Source organism: Haliotis asinina, chromosome 16, assembly GCF_037392515.1.
Source record: "Haliotis asinina isolate JCU_RB_2024 chromosome 16, JCU_Hal_asi_v2, whole genome shotgun sequence".
NCBI lineage: Eukaryota > Metazoa > Mollusca > Gastropoda > Lepetellida > Haliotidae > Haliotis > Haliotis asinina.
In genome coordinates, this window is record NC_090295.1 from 9,796,473 (window position 1) to 9,814,250 (window position 17,778).

General features: G+C 39.4%; 1 protein-coding gene across 2 annotated transcripts in view; it reads right to left on the minus strand.

Moving 5' to 3' along the window:
• Positions 1–17,778, minus strand: part of LOC137268290 (uncharacterized) — a 29,612-nt gene extending 11,834 nt beyond the window's left edge. Inside the window, exons 1-2 of one of the 2 annotated variants that reach the window (XM_067802836.1) lie at positions 17,737–17,778; positions 15,781–15,803 (exon numbers count right to left, since the gene is read on the minus strand). The gene's annotated coding sequence lies outside the window, so the exon portion shown is untranslated. Of the gene's footprint in view, positions 1–7,607; positions 7,691–15,780; positions 15,804–17,736 lie in introns of those variants that run through there. The other variant, XM_067802835.1, reaches the window with a different exon arrangement.

The following is a 17,778-nucleotide window of genomic DNA, read 5'->3' on the forward strand; positions in this document are numbered from 1 at the left end:
GGTGGCGTCTGCGACCGACTCTACTAGGTGCATAAACCGATAGTGAAGTAGGAAATCACTACACAGATATTTAGACGGTTTTGAGTTGTGCTCCAGAAACGAAGTTCATCCCTCCATTTTGAGACTAAGTCCGAAACGTTTCCATGGACACCGAGAAAATAATATATCACAAAAACCTGTAAATACCAAAAGGCACCACTTTAGGTTCTGACTCATGTATGTAACAAGTTTTACAGAAAAATACTGAATGCTTTTTGAGTTCTGCTTCGGAAACGAAGCTCATCCCTTCATTTTGAGATGCAGTCTGAAATGTTTCCATGGAAACCGAGAAAATGTTAAATCACAAAAACCTGTATATAGCAAAAGGCACCACTTTGGGGTCTGCCACACATATCTACCAAGTTTTGCAGAAAAATATTGAACGGTTTTTGAGTTCTGCTTCGGAAACGAAGCTCACCCCACCATTAGAGTAACACCAAATTGTTCCATGAAAAAACTATAAATAATGCCAAAACACTGTAAATAGCAAAAGGCACAACTATTGGTTGAGATTATTATTATATCTATCTAGCTTGGTCTAGAATTATTGAACGGTTTCTGAGTTATGCCCTAGAAACAAAATGATTACGGATGGATAGACAGAAGATGCGTCAACTATATCCCCCCAACATTACATGCCAGGGGTCATAAAAAGGAAATGTTATGAAGTTAATATCATTTTCTTTGGCACAGACATCTAGATGCTCACTCAGTGGGATACATCGGTTTCAGGTCACTTTATTTGTTGTTTATGGACAAGTACCCGGGCTCTCAGATTTTCTGATTGAGCAATATCCTGTTCATTACAGCACGTTATGGGATATATACATATATACTCTCCCCCCCAAAAAAACGCATAATGATGATTGCAATATCATGTAGCAATGAATTACTCGTGCTTCATTTTACAAAACGGTTTGTTCACTTTTTGAGTCACAACAAAACGCACCATCCGTAAACATCCGCATGATTTTCAATACCGGTGTGTAGTGTCACAGCATTCACAATTCACATGCAATACACGTGAACATTAGGGATCAAATAGTCTCAATGATGGGTATAAATGGTTGATCGCTGTCTGTCGATTATTCACTGTATTTGGAATATTGTTGACGAACGCAACTTGCCATGTCTAAATAAAGCCAACCGTCATATTGCAATTGGTCTACTTGAAGCTGGCCAGTCTCAATGTGCAGTTGCCCGACGCATGAAATTCATATTCACCAAAGTATTGTTTCACAGTTCTGGGCAGGACATTGCCGGCAGAATTCGGTAGCAGGTGCCCCTCGTATTGGGCTCGTATCGAGCATCCAATGCGGCACAGGGTTCATCACCTGCGTCATCACGGCAGCAACCAGTACCGCTCATCCAACACCCAGATTGAGGAGGCTTTCTGCACGGACAGTCAGAAACAGGTTGAGAGAGGCTGGTTTACATGCCAGAAGACCTTATTTTGGTCGTGTGCTTCGAAAATAACATCGTCGACATTGAGTTCAATGGTGCACCGACGTTCAGGCCTTGAACCTATAGAATTGCTGTAGAATCTGGTTCAGAGATGTATATGAAACATATGTCATATTTAAGGTTAAGCGGCTGACCTTGTGTGCTGGAGATTAGGTGCCTGGCTCTGAGGGTGAGGATTCAAAGCCTAGATGGGACTCAACCAAAAAAGCACTAGAATTTGTACTTCAGTAAGAAAGTGTAATCCCAAATGACATGTGAAAACTAAAATGTTTCAATGCATAAGATAGAAAAATATATTGATAGTGATAGGAAGTCTCTATCACAGATAAAACTCAATGTCTGTTTTATTGACACCTATTTGTTTGCCTGCCTGTCTGCTAACTGCAATATGCAGTGCAGAACTTCAATCAGTGACTCCATGGAATTTGAACTTAACACTTAACAATCTATACACCATACACACAATACACTAGAGTACACACCCACCCGCTCTGACTGGGTTCGGTCTCACAGATGTTTCGGTTCGAGGCAAGTAAACACAATTACAAAATATTGCACATTTGATTCTCGACTGTACGCTTATAATTATATTTGTTTTTGTTCACAATCAGCAATATATATTATATGCTATGAACAAGTGATAATTGTGTTTCAATTATATTTGAGCTTTTGGTTGCATGTGACCTTTAAAAGACATAGAAGTACTAGATAATTTTGATAAATGGATTGTAGAAAGTTAAATATTTTATCATTGGTAGTTTAGATGAATAACTGAAATGGCTAGTGGCTGTGCATCAAAAGGTGTTGAAGTATTGTAAAATTATTGTCCTCCTGAGAGGGTACGTAAGTCCTAAACCATTCAAGGTAAATTTGAACCTACTACTAGTTTTAATAGTGGTATATATGTTCTTTAAATTTGTGGCTAAATTACTTAAATTGATAATAGCTAAAGGGATGGTTTCAATCCACCCTGGGTCCATGCTGGAAGCAAAAGTACTCTAAGCCCCAATGATCCCAAATATGGTGATCTACTTTCAGCCACTGGCAACATATAGCCTGCCTTTCTATTCTATTGTTATACATAGTTAAAATATTTTAAAGTTCATTACTGGTTTTAAACTAAACTAGTTATTTTACCGTCCTTGTTCAGGGAGTTTCATAATTTACCTAAATCTATAATAAACATATAACCTGTCATCAGTCACCGTAGGGCTGAAATATTGAAGGACTGACTTAAACTCTTAACTCTCACATACTCACACGCACGCACGGAAGCACACATGCACACTCATACTCACACGCACACGCACACACGCACTTTTCAGTGACAAAAATGAATCCCGAATCTGGAAAAAAAATATTCAGATTCAGGATTCGAATGAGGTTCAAATATGAAAAACTGTACATTGGTTGTTTATGTTTTTAATATACACAGGCTCACAAGGAGCACCTAGTACATTAGAAGGGGTGGAATAATGCATATTGACACTATTCGTCTTTCTTCAATTGTCATGGAGGGTTGGCGCTTGCAAGCGTGGAAGGGTCACGGCATCGTGGGGATAGAATCGTTTGACAGGTGATGGTGCAAAGAGCATAGTTACAAGGGCACTGAAGTTCCAAATTCCAAATGTGTAAAAGAAATACCTACGTACACACATACGCATGCACGCACGCACGCATGCATGCATGCGCACACACATACGTATGTATGTACGTACGTACCTATGTACCTACCTACCAGCCTGCATGCACACACATACCACCCCCCATACCACACACATACCATCCACCAACACCCCACATCCACACACACATACATACCGAATGTTGAATCTACATAAGAAAAATTCCAAATGTGAACAAAAATTCAGATTACAGATTTGAATCCCGAATATGGACAATAAATTCAGATTCGGGATTCAAATCCCACATATGAATAAAACTAAATATTCAGATTCGGGATTCAAATCCCCAGTCCCAAATCCAAATTCATTTCTAACTGCATGTTGCTGTTTTGCCAATGGAAAAGACAGTTCTTAAAATTCAGGAAAATCATGCTGACACCATGAAGATTTTATTTATGGTAGCATACTGGATAGCCAAAATGAAAAAAAACATTTACAGAATTCTCCAAAATACTTGAACCTTTAGAAATACTTGGAATTAAATCAGACCAGACATATGTAAATGACAAGAAAGCAAGAGAATTTATTGCTCTGGGACTTACATACCCTTTCAGGAGGACAATAATTTTACCATACTTCTACACCTTTTGATGTACATCCACTAACCATTTCAGGTATTCATCTAAACTACCAATGATAAAATATTTACCTTTTTACTATTATTTCTCTTCACGTAATTATTGACTAACTTCCACCAACATTTGTCTGTAGTGGATCGATTTATCGTTTCATATAGTTCATGTGCATACGTCCCAAAATTATCAAGACAGCCAAAACTGGTACATTGGAAAAGATTGTGTTCTACCCTCAGGCTACCAAATCAAAACTAAAGGACCATGTGGAATACCGTAAATTTAAAGCCATAAAGGGCATTTAATAGAAAAACATTTCTAAAAACTTTCCGGACCTTGCCACTAAGAAAGACAACACAAATGCATTTGCTGCCCACTTCTCGACCACATGTAGCTCCACCAACTACCCACCCTCCTTCCAAAACACCATTCAATCCCAGCCCCTCTACACCCACAAACCACCCCACACAGAGCTACCCATACACAAAATCATAAACGTCCATGAACTCAAATCAGCACTTAAAAACAAACAACCCGCCTCAGCTCCTGGTCCAGATATCATTACACACACCATACCTACCAAACTTACACTCAAGATGCAAAACACAACACTCACTCTCTTCAACCATATCTGGACCACAGGTACTATCCCAGACACTTGGAAAACTGCCAGGGTGGTACCAATCCTCAAGTCAGGAAAACCTAAGAGTGAGCCTGATTCCAACCACCTCAACTCGCTTACCCCCACCTATGTAAACCTTTAGAAACCATCATCAACTACAGGCTCAAACACCTTAATCTCTCCAAAAACCTAATTACAGAGGACCAGAGCGGCTTCGCTCCAAACCGACAAACTTTGGACCACATTTTACATTTGGAACAAGATATCAAGGTAGCCCATGCACAAAAACAATACACTATGGCCATTTTCATCGACTTTAGTAAAGTATTTGGCATGGTTTGACACAACTGCCTTCTCCAAAAACCTCAAAAACAGAGATCGGCAACAGAATTCTAAATTTCACTCCTTCCTTAATAGACATATAACTCTCAAATCACAGAACACATATTCTGACCCCTATCCTCTCAAAAATGGCACCCCCAGGACAGCATACTATCTCCAACACTTTCAAATTCATGATCAGTGACATATTTCCTGATAAATAACCCGAATTTCCAAAGCTAAATTTGCAAATGACATCACTTTTTGGATCTCTTCCATCTCAATCAATCAAGTTACCACTAAATATCAAAAAATAGTTAACCACATTTTAAAATGGGCCCAACAGTGGAGGTTCCTCATTAATGTAAAAAGAAACATGGGCATGCTATTCAAAACTACACGAATGCAAAATTATATTACACCCAAACTACACCTAACAAACTAACAATAAAAAAATTGAATTCCAAAAGGAAACAAAGTTTCTAGGAGTAACTTTCGACCAACACATGACATGGATACCCCACATTCACAACTTGGTCAACTAGCGTCAAAAAGACCTCAACCATCAGCGGCACAAACTGGGGTGCCAACAAACACACACTAATCAACATTTATAAAACTCTAATACTGCCGAGGCTGGACTACACTGCCCAGGTCCTCCACTCCCTCTCCCCCTGCAACCTTCAAAATCTAAAGCCCTAAAACTAGTCCACAGCATGAGAAACAGTACCTCCCATAATACACTTCTTCTACTCTCAGGCACCACATCAACCACACAACGAATCAACCAGACATCACTCACTTAATGGGCTGGGACCAACACAACACTCTTTTCAAACCCATCACACATAAATACAACAACATAAAGAAATCCACACTCAAGACGTTTAAACTCAATTCATTAAAAGCTGCATGCCTCACTCACCTCCATAGTCTTCTACATGCACAACAGCGAAACAATGTACAATACACACCTTCCATTACAAGCTACATTCACGACAAACCCCTACCCCTCACAGACACCACCCTTGACACCACCCTACAACAGCTACCCAAAGACACCCACAAATCTACTACATCAAATATTACCAACAACTACATCATCACCAACTGCCCCACCCACACAGATATAATCTTCAAAAAAGAGTAGGGGGTCTTCATTTTTTATATTTACGATTAAAAATATTTGGGAGATTTATCGGAGTCATTCAATGTTGATATGATATTATTAAGTATTTTGAGAGTGCATCACCATTTGCACTTCCTTACAACCATAGTTATTTGGAATATAGTCACTTTTGAAAGATGATTGGTGTATGACATGTAATTTGCATATGTACGATTTTCATTGTAAAACAAACGACTAGAAACAAACACTAACAAATGTGTGATGCAAGATGAGTGTCAAAATTAATGTTCTAAGGAATTTCTCGACCTTCTTGAAAACCGTAAAAATCAAGAATGGGCCCCCATGCACGTATATGGGGATACTGCGTTGTGCACATGCATATCATGTGTTGTGTATAGGGGTGGTAAAATAGGGAACTGGTGGTGCATTCATAAGATGTCTGTCCTCGAAACGTTTGTGAACGTTTACACTTCCTATCCACATTGAAAGTTCAGGTTCCCCTACTTTTTTAAGAGTATATATACACAGACACTTCAATCCAAACCCCCTAAATTACAACCATGCGACCTTCACTATTCAAACCAAACCACTATAAACACTGCAGAACTAAAGCAGCCATCTTCACTAGACTGCACTTAATCCCCACACTCCCCTAAACTTCCTCATCCTCTCCGACTACCTCAGTTCCATCAAATACACAACAAGCATTCCAAATCACGTCCAGACCTCATCCACAACATAGTAATTCAAGCCGACTCACTCAAATGCTTAAACAAGGACATAACATTCATATCGATCCCCAGCCACTCAACACCCAAGTAATGACATTGCAGATACAGTGACCAAGTTAGCCACAACCCACATATCACCCAACATAAACTTCCACACCTCCAAGACAGAAATCGGACAGCTCATTAAATCAAACACAAACACAAACAAACTTTCAACACAACATAAGCACTAACATATCAACATGGGTCACTTCTATCACAAAATCACTAGTAAGAAAAATCCCTACATACCCAAATGCTAAACATATTGATACGGCCATAAACAGACTTGCACACATTGCAAAATCTCAAGAAGACATAAACCACATATTCACACACTACCAACAACAACAAGCAAACATTAACCGACTCCATAACAGTATTCTCCCTAAATTCTACAACAACATAACAATACTTCTAAACCAACACAACCCTCCCAATATCTTCAAAGCCCTAGCTGAGTCTTCCCACAAAACTCCAACCTACTACAAAGAATTTAGAACTTCCCAAACACATTTCTGATACCCCTACCACATATCCTCTACATTCATTTATCCATTCCCCTGTTAAGCGTCAACAATAGCCTATACATTTAGACCCGGTATTCAACTTCACTTATCCATTCTTTGCACTCGGCACGCTCGACAACCTCTCTCATTAATGTGAACACAGCTGTCGTCAATCACTCACAGCCAAGGTTAAGGCCAATCAATTGGGTCTCTCCACTAGCTTGTCACCATCAACTTCTGTCTTTGCCCACTGCCTTCCTCTCTCCCAGCCCGCCTTAAACCCCGTTTCTTTCTTTATAGGTCGCCTTATTCGCTCCATGCAACTTACTGCAATATATCACAGGTCCCAGTATGCTAGCCCGTCGGCTACATTTGCGCAACCCAGAACGTTAATTGTAACTGGACAGGACTGCAACCACGATTATTGCCAACTCAATATGCGACATTGTCACTTGGTATCTTAAAGGTTCCGTTTTGGATGTGAAAGAAGACTTACCGCTTTTAAAATCTTGTCCACAGTAGTATTACACAAGGTGACATTTCTTGTTGCGCGTTGTCAGGAAATGACGTAATGAAAACAGAGACTTCGTTTTCACAGGTGTATGGAATATGTAACAAGTCTTACAAGGAAGCCTATTTATGACGCATTACGCGTACTTGTCAAACGGTTGAAATAACTATATTGAAAAGGTTGGGGGTGTTTTTCTTATTTTTTAATTATATTTTTTCACGATGTAATCTCCCTTTCCTTGTGATCTACTTAGCATCATCTCGGATGTTACGTGGGAACGATTCAGGTGATTGATGGTACAAGGGAGATAAACCTGCACGAAACTTATGTGCTGGCGATGGACTCGCAACCGAACGAGACTTGAAGGGACGTGTTCCAACTGCCAGTTATGAATCGTTTTGGAATGAGTGAGTGAGTGAGTTCTGTTTTACGCCGCTTTTAGCAGTATTCCAGCCACATGACGGCGAGGGACACCAGAAATGGACTTAACACATCGTGCCCATGTGGGGAATCGAGCCACAACAAGTTTGGTTGAGTCACGTCAAGCTTCCATCGCACACTTTATGAGTGCCGGGTTGTCATGGAGGTTACATTCGGTACTGACGTTTTGAATGTTCACATTCACCAATGAATTCAACATTAAACATTCCAGGGCCCTATTTGTATAGACATGGTTTTGTATGAAAATCAGTGGCTTTTATTAACAACAAATTATTATTATTATTATTATCAACATAAAATCAACATGGATTGCTATCACTTTGTCGGGGTTTTTTATGAGTCAAAGGATCGTACGGGTCAGAAATACTAGTGTGGTTCCACCGTGGTCGCCACGAGAAGTTTATGTACGTGCTGAAATCGTATAACTGCAAAAATACAGGTGTGCTTAAATACGTTCTCATGCTCTAAGTGACTAGAAACTCTGGAAATCCAAAATGGCGCACAGGATTTTGCGAGAAATGAATCACAGGCAGAACGCATGTATTTCACTAAGTACTTCGAGTTCGTTTTAACTGACGTTTCACTGTAGACCTGAAGTGTGACAGTTTACCATCGTGATGTAACGAGATATTTAGGCCTCATATCACTGCTTATTCTGTTTCACAGTCAGCAACCCACCTTCTCTCCCACTCCCTACTATCAGAATGTACTTTCCGCAGAAAAGGCCGTTAACCCAGCGTTACCCCATCATTTTCTTGACGGTTCAAATAACGTCGGTGAAGCACCGTAATGACATCATTGTTCAAATGGTGAGTGAGTGAGGTTAGGTTTACGCCGCACTCAGCAATATTCTAGCTATATGGCGGCGGTCTGTAAATAATCGAGTCTGGACCAGACAATCCAGTGATCAACAACATGAGCATCGATCTGCGCAACTGGGAACCGATGACATGTGTCAACCAAGTCAGCGAGCCTGACCACCCGATCCCGTTAGTCGTCTCTTACGACAAGCATAGCCGCCTCTTATGGCAAGCATGGGCTGCTGAAGGCCTATTCTACCCCGGGATCTTCACGGGTCTTGTTCAAATGGGTTTTGGGGTCGTTGTGTAGGTATTTAACATGCGCTTGGTTTGGTTGTTGTTTAACGCCACACCCAGTATACAAGCTACATGGCTGCGGCTGTAAGTGATCGAGTTTGGACCAGACAATCAAGTGATCAACAACATGCTGCTCAGCTGGGATACGATGACGTGTCAACCAAGCCAGCTGACCCGCTCGTCGCCTTGGGTACGATGTGCATAGGTTGCGGAGACCCAGTTGTAACCCGGGACATCACGGATTGAGGTAATAACTTGGGAAAATCTTCTTTACTCCGAGTTCGCAGATGACAACATGACATCCCTGGCGATAATGAAAGGGATTATTTGTTCATATATAAATTATATTTGGAACGACACTGTACAGAAAAGTACAGGTTCAAATAATCTTTTGGGTGGCATTCCATCCGCATACACCCGGGTTACATGCGTGTTACACCCGTGTTACAAATGGTCTTCAGCAACCCACGCTTGAAAGAGGCAACTACAGTTCACTGAGTGTAATGTTTAACGCGTAAGAAAAATTGTTTGTGAGCGTTACGTCAAATCACAGGGCCCAGAGCTTCAGACATTCCGGTAAGTGCACTGTTTTACTGCCTCTCAAAGAAATAACAGACCTAATTAAAATATAATTCATAACTACTTCAGGAGTGTTATTTCAGCAACATTTTGGTGTGAATATTTCAACATTTACACGAGAACTAAGCATGTCGGACCATCGCTTACGTGTCGACCCTAAGTAAGTCATGGCAAATATTTGGCGTAAATATGTACGCATAACTTATTTTCTAAATAATTTTATCAATGAAAAAACACCATTAATTTTGTGTAATACCATCGGGCGGATTATGTAGAAGTTTCCATTATATACGATAATGATAGAAATAATTATTTCAGATCGTATAACCATGACACAACACCACGGTAAAATATGGTGTACGGGCTGTTAGTGTTCGACGTTTTTAAGTGTACGGACTGGTAATGAGCGGTGTACGGGCTGATAGTGAGCGGTGCACGGACTGTTAGTGAGCGGTGTACGGACTGATAGTGAGCGGGCGTTATGATTATCACTGCTTAAACGATTAAACAACTGAATATTTTCAGACGACATGCTTTGTATGCTAGAACATACATTAATTTTACCATATTTAAATTTTATGGCACAGGTGGAGATTTGGGGCACAGAGGGAAGTTTTTTTAAAGAATACATCCAACCTCTTCATGCATCCACCCCTTGTAAGAAATCTGTGGGTGCATGATAAAATTAACATACAGGTCTCAAGAGGAAAGAGAAATTCTGATTTTATACTAAAATGTACCAGCTGCCGTTATGAGTGCCACACACCCTCCAATAAGAAGAAAAACAAAAGACGTGTATACCATAGTAAATCACTGGGACGTTTCAAGTGTTCAACTTGTCAGTTAAAGGTCACATGCAACCCAAAAAATCAAAATCATTTGTTCATGATATGTAAAATGCATTGTTGATAAAGAAAAAATATAAACATGTTATAAGCGTATAATCGCAAATCAAAAGTGCAATATTTTGTATTTGGGGCTATCTCCCTCGAAACGAAGCAGCCGCGATACCGAACCTAGTCAGAGCCGGTAGATGGGCACTCATGTGTAACGATGCCTTGTCATTGGCCAGTAGTTCATTTGCCGATACGCTTAGTCGGCTCTTTGTTTGTGGCATATAAGCCCGATAGGTGCTATTTCAAATTGCATGTGTTCAGTGATCGAAGTATTAATATTGTCATTAGCAGACAGACTGTAAGAGATATAATTGTCAATAAACCAGACATTGAGTTTTGTCTGTGACAGAATCTGCTTATCACAATCAAAATGTTTTTATATAACGAGTAGATTATTTACTTGTTTGTGTACACAACCAAGATTAGACTGCTGGTCACGACCTTATACTCCGGGCATGCTCCATAATGATTATGATCGCGGCGCAGAATAGCTGCTGCTGAAACCACTTTTTCCTGGGGGAAAATTAGTGAATCATTTGAACTCCGATTTCGCGGGCTTTTTTTCATCGCGGTTTTTTCAAACTTAACAGGTTGAATTGGCATTTTTAAGATTTGTTTCGGTAAGTGCATACCGAAAGGTATCAGAATCTACAAAGTTGTGTTTTACGTTGCATGTGACGTTTAACGTTCTCTGACGAGAGTAATAGGCAGCCCCATATCATGGCAGTACATGCAGGACAGTCGTTTATGTGTGAAACCTGTGGTAAGCAGTTAAAGCCAAAAAATACTTTTTACACCATGGCCTCACGCATAAACCAGATAGATATCACAAATATGTTTTGGGGTCATTTGTGTGTGCACTTGCTGTGGAATCTAGTACACAGCGTTTGACACCTGCACATTCATTTACTTCAAGGACTCTCCTTGCAGGTTTTGCGAAATTCACACAAATGTTATTCTGGGGAATGGAAACCTCTTTCGGCTGTACTTGAAATTAGTTGTCCCTGATTTTTAAGGTCACTCACGAGTCGAAGATAACTACTGTACACATAATAACAGTTTTTTAACAGTAAAAACTTCAACCAACAAGGCGTTTTCATACATGTTAAGTCATCCATCAAATCTGAAATTTGTGGTCATATTCCCAGTTGTTGCTCTCGAATTGACATCCAACAGCTCTGGGACCCTGTGATTTGACGTAATGCTCACTAACAAATATTCTTACGCGTTAAACATTACACCCAGTGATGTTATTATTTTTTAACCGCCCGTGAAGATCCCGGCTTCGACTGATCTCAGTAACACCTTCTTGTCGTACGAGGCGCCTAATGGGATGTACCTCGCATGTAAGCGGGGTACATTGACTCTGATGCAAGCGCTATCAGCCAATCAAAAAACGACATTTATGTGTGAAGTAAGATAAAACCCTTTATGCCTGACATTGATAGTGCATAAAATGAAATAGTATGAAATGAATACCAGGTGACGTTAGCATATCCTATGTACATGCTTACGTGTTTAATTTCATGAACTTTGTAGTTCCAAAGGTGTGAATTTTGAGTCAAAGCCATTTCTTTGGTCCTCGGCGAGAGGTGTTTGTCTAAAGAGGTCGTAGATAGGACGGCCACACATATCATCGTATCTCACTATATATCATTCGCTGTATTTTCAGGCTATCCCACGTATGTTGAGGCTGTGATGTCGTGTTGAAACAAGCACGCAGCACACACACTGCATGGTTCAAGAAGGAATGTCAGATATGGACTCACGGAACTGACTCGGTCTGCATGGCTGGGATCGTGATGCATTCAAACGCATTGGCGATTTGTATTTTTAAAAATCTATTAATTACCTATTGTGTTCAAACAGTCGTCAAAATATGTAACAAAAGTGTTGATAAAATGAATTTACACAACTGCACAAGTAAAAAATAGATTTTACCTGAAAATGCTGATTTTGATGAAATTTCTTGCAAGGATGAGAAAGGCATCGCCAAAACGCAACAGAAATCATCTTTCATTTGAAATTATGCAGCAAAGACCATTTACTGTCTGGCAATAAATACCCAGATTACTTTCAGAATTTGGCATACGTTTTGAAGGGGTTTCAACATCAAATCACTACGTCTTGACTCTGCGACATGGAACACCGTCATAGCAAGAATGCATGCTTGAGATATCAATTTCCTGTTGCCAAGCGTCTGAATGTTAGTCTGAGCAAGATATCATGACTTTCAGCAAGGTATGACAAATGACCGTCCCCGTACAGGCAGAACTCGAGTTACCACTGCAGGCCAAGATCGGTACATCCGGGTACTAGAGTTGCGTGATCGTACTGCAACAAGTGAGAGCACAGCAGCCAGGATGCCTGGACTTCATAGGATATCCGATCAAACTGTACGGAACAGGTTGAAAGTCCGTTCCAAGTCTCCGTTATCTTAAAATATCCACTTGGTTGTGTAGACATTAATGTCTTGCACTAAAGTCTATTTGTGGACGAGACACACATGTTTGAAAATACAACATTTTCGCAACAGATTTCTCGTCTATGCATTTCTTTTTCTTTTTGACAGCATATCATGCTGGCAGTCAGGGAACAGTGACAGGGACAGAAGAAGTGTAAAAATATATTTTATTTCAAAATATCAATTACACAAAAAACCACAAAATTACTGAGTAATGGAGCTGTAAAAATGACACGCTACGCGTAAAATCTCTAATATTCTGGACGGAAAAGATGAAAATTGAGATAATTTAACAGAACTCTGAAAGAAAACAGTAACAGAAAGAAAACAGTAACAGAAAGAAAACAATAACAGAAAGAAACAAGAGTGGAAATGGATATATCTATCAATGATCTCATAGAGACAAGTGGAGAATATCAGCGGACAATGACGTCACGTGGACAGGTGGAAAAGGATTATCTTTAGGTGGTAACCTCATGAAGTTATATCCGATAATCTATTTTTCAGATCAGTCAGATCACTTCCAGACATTGTTGTACGAGGTCATCTCAATCAGTTCTTTGATTTCCTTCCATGTGTGTATAATATATATATATAACTTACAGCTTTTCTTTCTTTCATTTTACATCTTGGAGATTATGCATTGGATCACAAAGCCACGTTCCTTTCAGAACATCACTCTGGCAACTATACATTAGAACCTTGTAATTTCCTTCACGAGGAATCTTGAGATGTATTTATGTGGATCAAACTGACATTTGACCTTTAATCACTTACTCCATACGTTTCTGTTCATTTAATGCGAGCCAATGTTTCTCAGAAGCCGATGACGAGGCATTCTGACAATCACGACTTATGTAGCTGGAATATAGGTGTAAATGGGACGTGAGACAACACTGTCTATAAGTGAATGATACAAGCTGGTCAAGAAAGGGAGGAAACATCTGTACACGGGGCCATGAACTTGTAAATATTTATGACTTCGCGCTGTTGATCATTTTCACAAAATCTGTATTGTACATTTCTGCTTTAGACTGTCCGTATTTATGAGGTTCCACTTTGTAATACAATGTTTTATAACGAGGATCTGTCAAGTCATAGCAAGTCAAACCATTTCAGAATGCGCGCAGTACTTTGGTTCACGAATGACCTGAACAGTTTGAATCTTTAAAATACATTTTGTTCAGTGAAATAATCATTGTGTGTTATACAAAGATTTGTTCTATACCCATCAGAAGTCTAGACTTACTAGAGTAAATATGGCCACTTACTTCAGGCAACAGTTCCAAACTATATTTTGCGAATATCCTTTACTGTTTAAAGGTACTGTTTACACATGAACTGGTGCAGTCTAAAACAAATTCCCAACTTTCAAAAGGTTAATGTCATGAATTAAATAAATGATTGAAATAAGTGATAATTGGCGAATTCTTAACAAAACGTATTTGCACATGCCTTGCAGCAGCTTGATGCATGATCCCTGTGCATTTCATCTGAAATATGCAGCTGTTTCCCCCATGTTAGTGGAGAAATCAGTCTTCGGCGTAGCTAGATATTGAATATATAGTGAGTGTTTTAAGTGAGTCTAAACTTTTGATGGGAAGTATCTTGAAAGAAACTAGTCTTCACCGAACTCGTTGAACTGAGCTTGTATTGCTAGATGCTGAGCTCGTTGGAGATGTGTTTCCATGTGATTGGGCAGTTGGCGCAGTACTGCTGTTTGGTTTAATGGGGTTTTTTGGACTCGTTGATGTTGATGGTACTGTTACTGAGGTGGTTCCAGCTGTAGCAGACTTCGTTGTTGGCTTGACAGAAAAAAACGTCAGTTTAAAATATACCTGTGACGTTACTCTTTAATTAGAGGAGACATGTTTATGCCAATTCCACGCCCAAAGCATCTTCAGCAAGCTTTTCAATTTTCAAGTTCAAGTGAATGGTTTAGAATGTTGTTGGCGGTATACAAACTCGAACGAAGCACATAAATTTTGCTACGTGCATTGTCGGCAATGTGTGGGTTGTCAACTGGATGGACTTCCATATATATAATTGTATACTATATAAATATATATAATTGTATACTATATAAATATATATAATTGTATGCTATATAAATATGTATAATTGTATACTATATAAATATATATAATTGTATACTATATAAATATATATAATTGTATACTATATAAATATATATAATTGTATACTATATAAATATATCTAATTGTATACTGGAAACAGAAACGTATGTGGAAAAAGAAACGTCGACTTCGTAATATTAAATGTGACATTTAAAAATCAATGTATTTTAATCTGTTTATGAATACACCGGAAGTCAAGTTTGAGGAAAACTATAGCCTGTTTTGCCCAAGAAAGTTTTGTTTGAGGTTGAGGTAGAAATGTTTTTTGTTTGCAGATAGGGAAGAGTGCATGCATTCACGCATAAATTGCCAGCTTGTTCACTTGTTTCTGAACACACCAGTCATGGCGAAGTAACGATCGATAAACGACAACGAACAATTTGACGTCTACACAATCACACGCGATGTTTCATTTGACTTTCACTATACACATATTTGAAATTATGATTTATAAGTTTGAAATTACGCTAGTCCATCTGTATCCGTCTCATGATCGGTTGAGGGTATTTTTATCAATATTCTAAAACCTTTGGTGATACTTACGTTAATACTAGTGCCGTTTGTCTCTGAAAAGAAAAGAGAATCACGATCATATCTTGTTGAAAAAAATAAAGAATTCAGGCAGGTGGGTTAAAAATTAACTAAAATGTAAAACACCCAATTTCAAATAATAATATACTGAACAGCAACAGAAACGCAAGTTTTAAGCAGAAGACATAAACATGAACGCTTACTTTTATGAAATATCATTTTTTCGAAACTTGCGGTTCTTCTGCTGTTCGGTGTACTGTTATGATAATTAGCTTTGCTTTAAAGTTTGTAAGATCTACTTTCTTAATTTCACTCACCGATTTAATCATTAATTAATATCAACAACTACAATAATTCTGTTTAGTTTTATCTCTGACTTTTATTTGTATTCACATTTCAGAAGCAGGCGAATTCAAAAGCATTGCTATGAAAGGTTCGGATAAATATAATAAACATATCTTCCCTCAGTTTCACCATGCACCTCACCATCATTAGATATCGACAAAAGCAATGCTGTTTACCTCGACATGGATTCCTATCTTTGCCTGATTGCGTGTTCTGCAGTTCAAGCAGGGCAAACTAGTAGTTGATTGTGTATACCACGATCCACGACATACGCAGGTCAGGAATAAGAGCACAAAATGAGCCACGTGGCAAGTTATAACTGAGTTAAATGTTTGAATAATGAGCGTTCTGCAGGTACAATCTACAGGTGAGTGGGTTTTGGTTTTACGCCGCTTTTGAAATAGTCCAGGAACGTCACGGCGAAAGACACCAGGAATGGGCTTCACACAATGTACCCAAGCGGGGAATCGAACTTCGGTCTTCGGCGTGACGGGCGACCTCTTTAACACAAGCTCACCCCACCTCCCCCTAATCTACAGGTAACACACTGGTACCGCATGTGTAGTGTACTCGCTGAGAACAAAACGAGCACAGAATAGAGAATGTCCGCAATCTATGAATAACTCGTTGGTTACTTTCAAACTATTTCTTCTATAATAGAAGCTGCTGCTACTGCTACTGCTACTGCTACTGCTACTGCTACTGCTACTGCTACTGCTACTGCAGGAGCTACCAGTCCCACGTCCATTTACCTGATGAAACCGTCTGCACTGTGCATAAAATCAGCAGAAGAACAAATACCGCTGGCATCTTGGAGCCCTACTATGGTCTGAAGAATAAAGCACCAGCTTTAATAACATACGTATCTCAAAAGCTCAGAAATTTAGTTAGTGAGTGATTGCAGTGGGCTTGAGAAATATTCAAGCGATATCATGGTGAGGGACACAAGAAATGAGCTTCACACTTGGTACCCATGTGGAGAATCGAACTCGGGTCGTCACCGTGACGAGCGGACGCTTTAACCTCTAGGCTACCCCACCGTCCCTTCCGACATTCTCAATACCAGCAATTAGATCGTTCTAGTCAACTGTCACATTCTCCTATCACGGGATTATGAGGAAGTCAAAATCCAAACCCGATAACGATTTGGGAAACGCTTCACCAGCATCTCCCGTGCAAAGTATTTTTTTTATAAGTGATCAGCAATCAATATTTTCTTACTAAATTAGAATAAAACATAAATTCCTGTCTTTAAAATCGGTGCAGAACATTTTATAAAAGTAGCTAAAAAGAAAGATATATGTTCCCAAAATTATTCCCCTCCTTCTTTACGAGCATATCCTCTCAGTGACTGTGGGTTTCTGGTGTCCCTCGCAGTGATACTTACGTGAAGGTTCGGGGAAGAATAGGCCTTCAGCAACCCATGTTTGCCATAAAAGGCGACTATGGGGCAAAACTAAACTCACTCACTCGCAGTGATACTGCTGGACTATTGCTCAAAGCGGCGTAAAACCATACTCACTCACTCACTCATTTAGTGACTGCTTGTTATACGGGCAACAAGATGAATATATTAACACAAATTAATCCGAAAATACAAACAATGCACTATTGAAGTCTTACCTGACGGTTGAGCGGAACACTTTTGTAGCAAACTTAAAATTT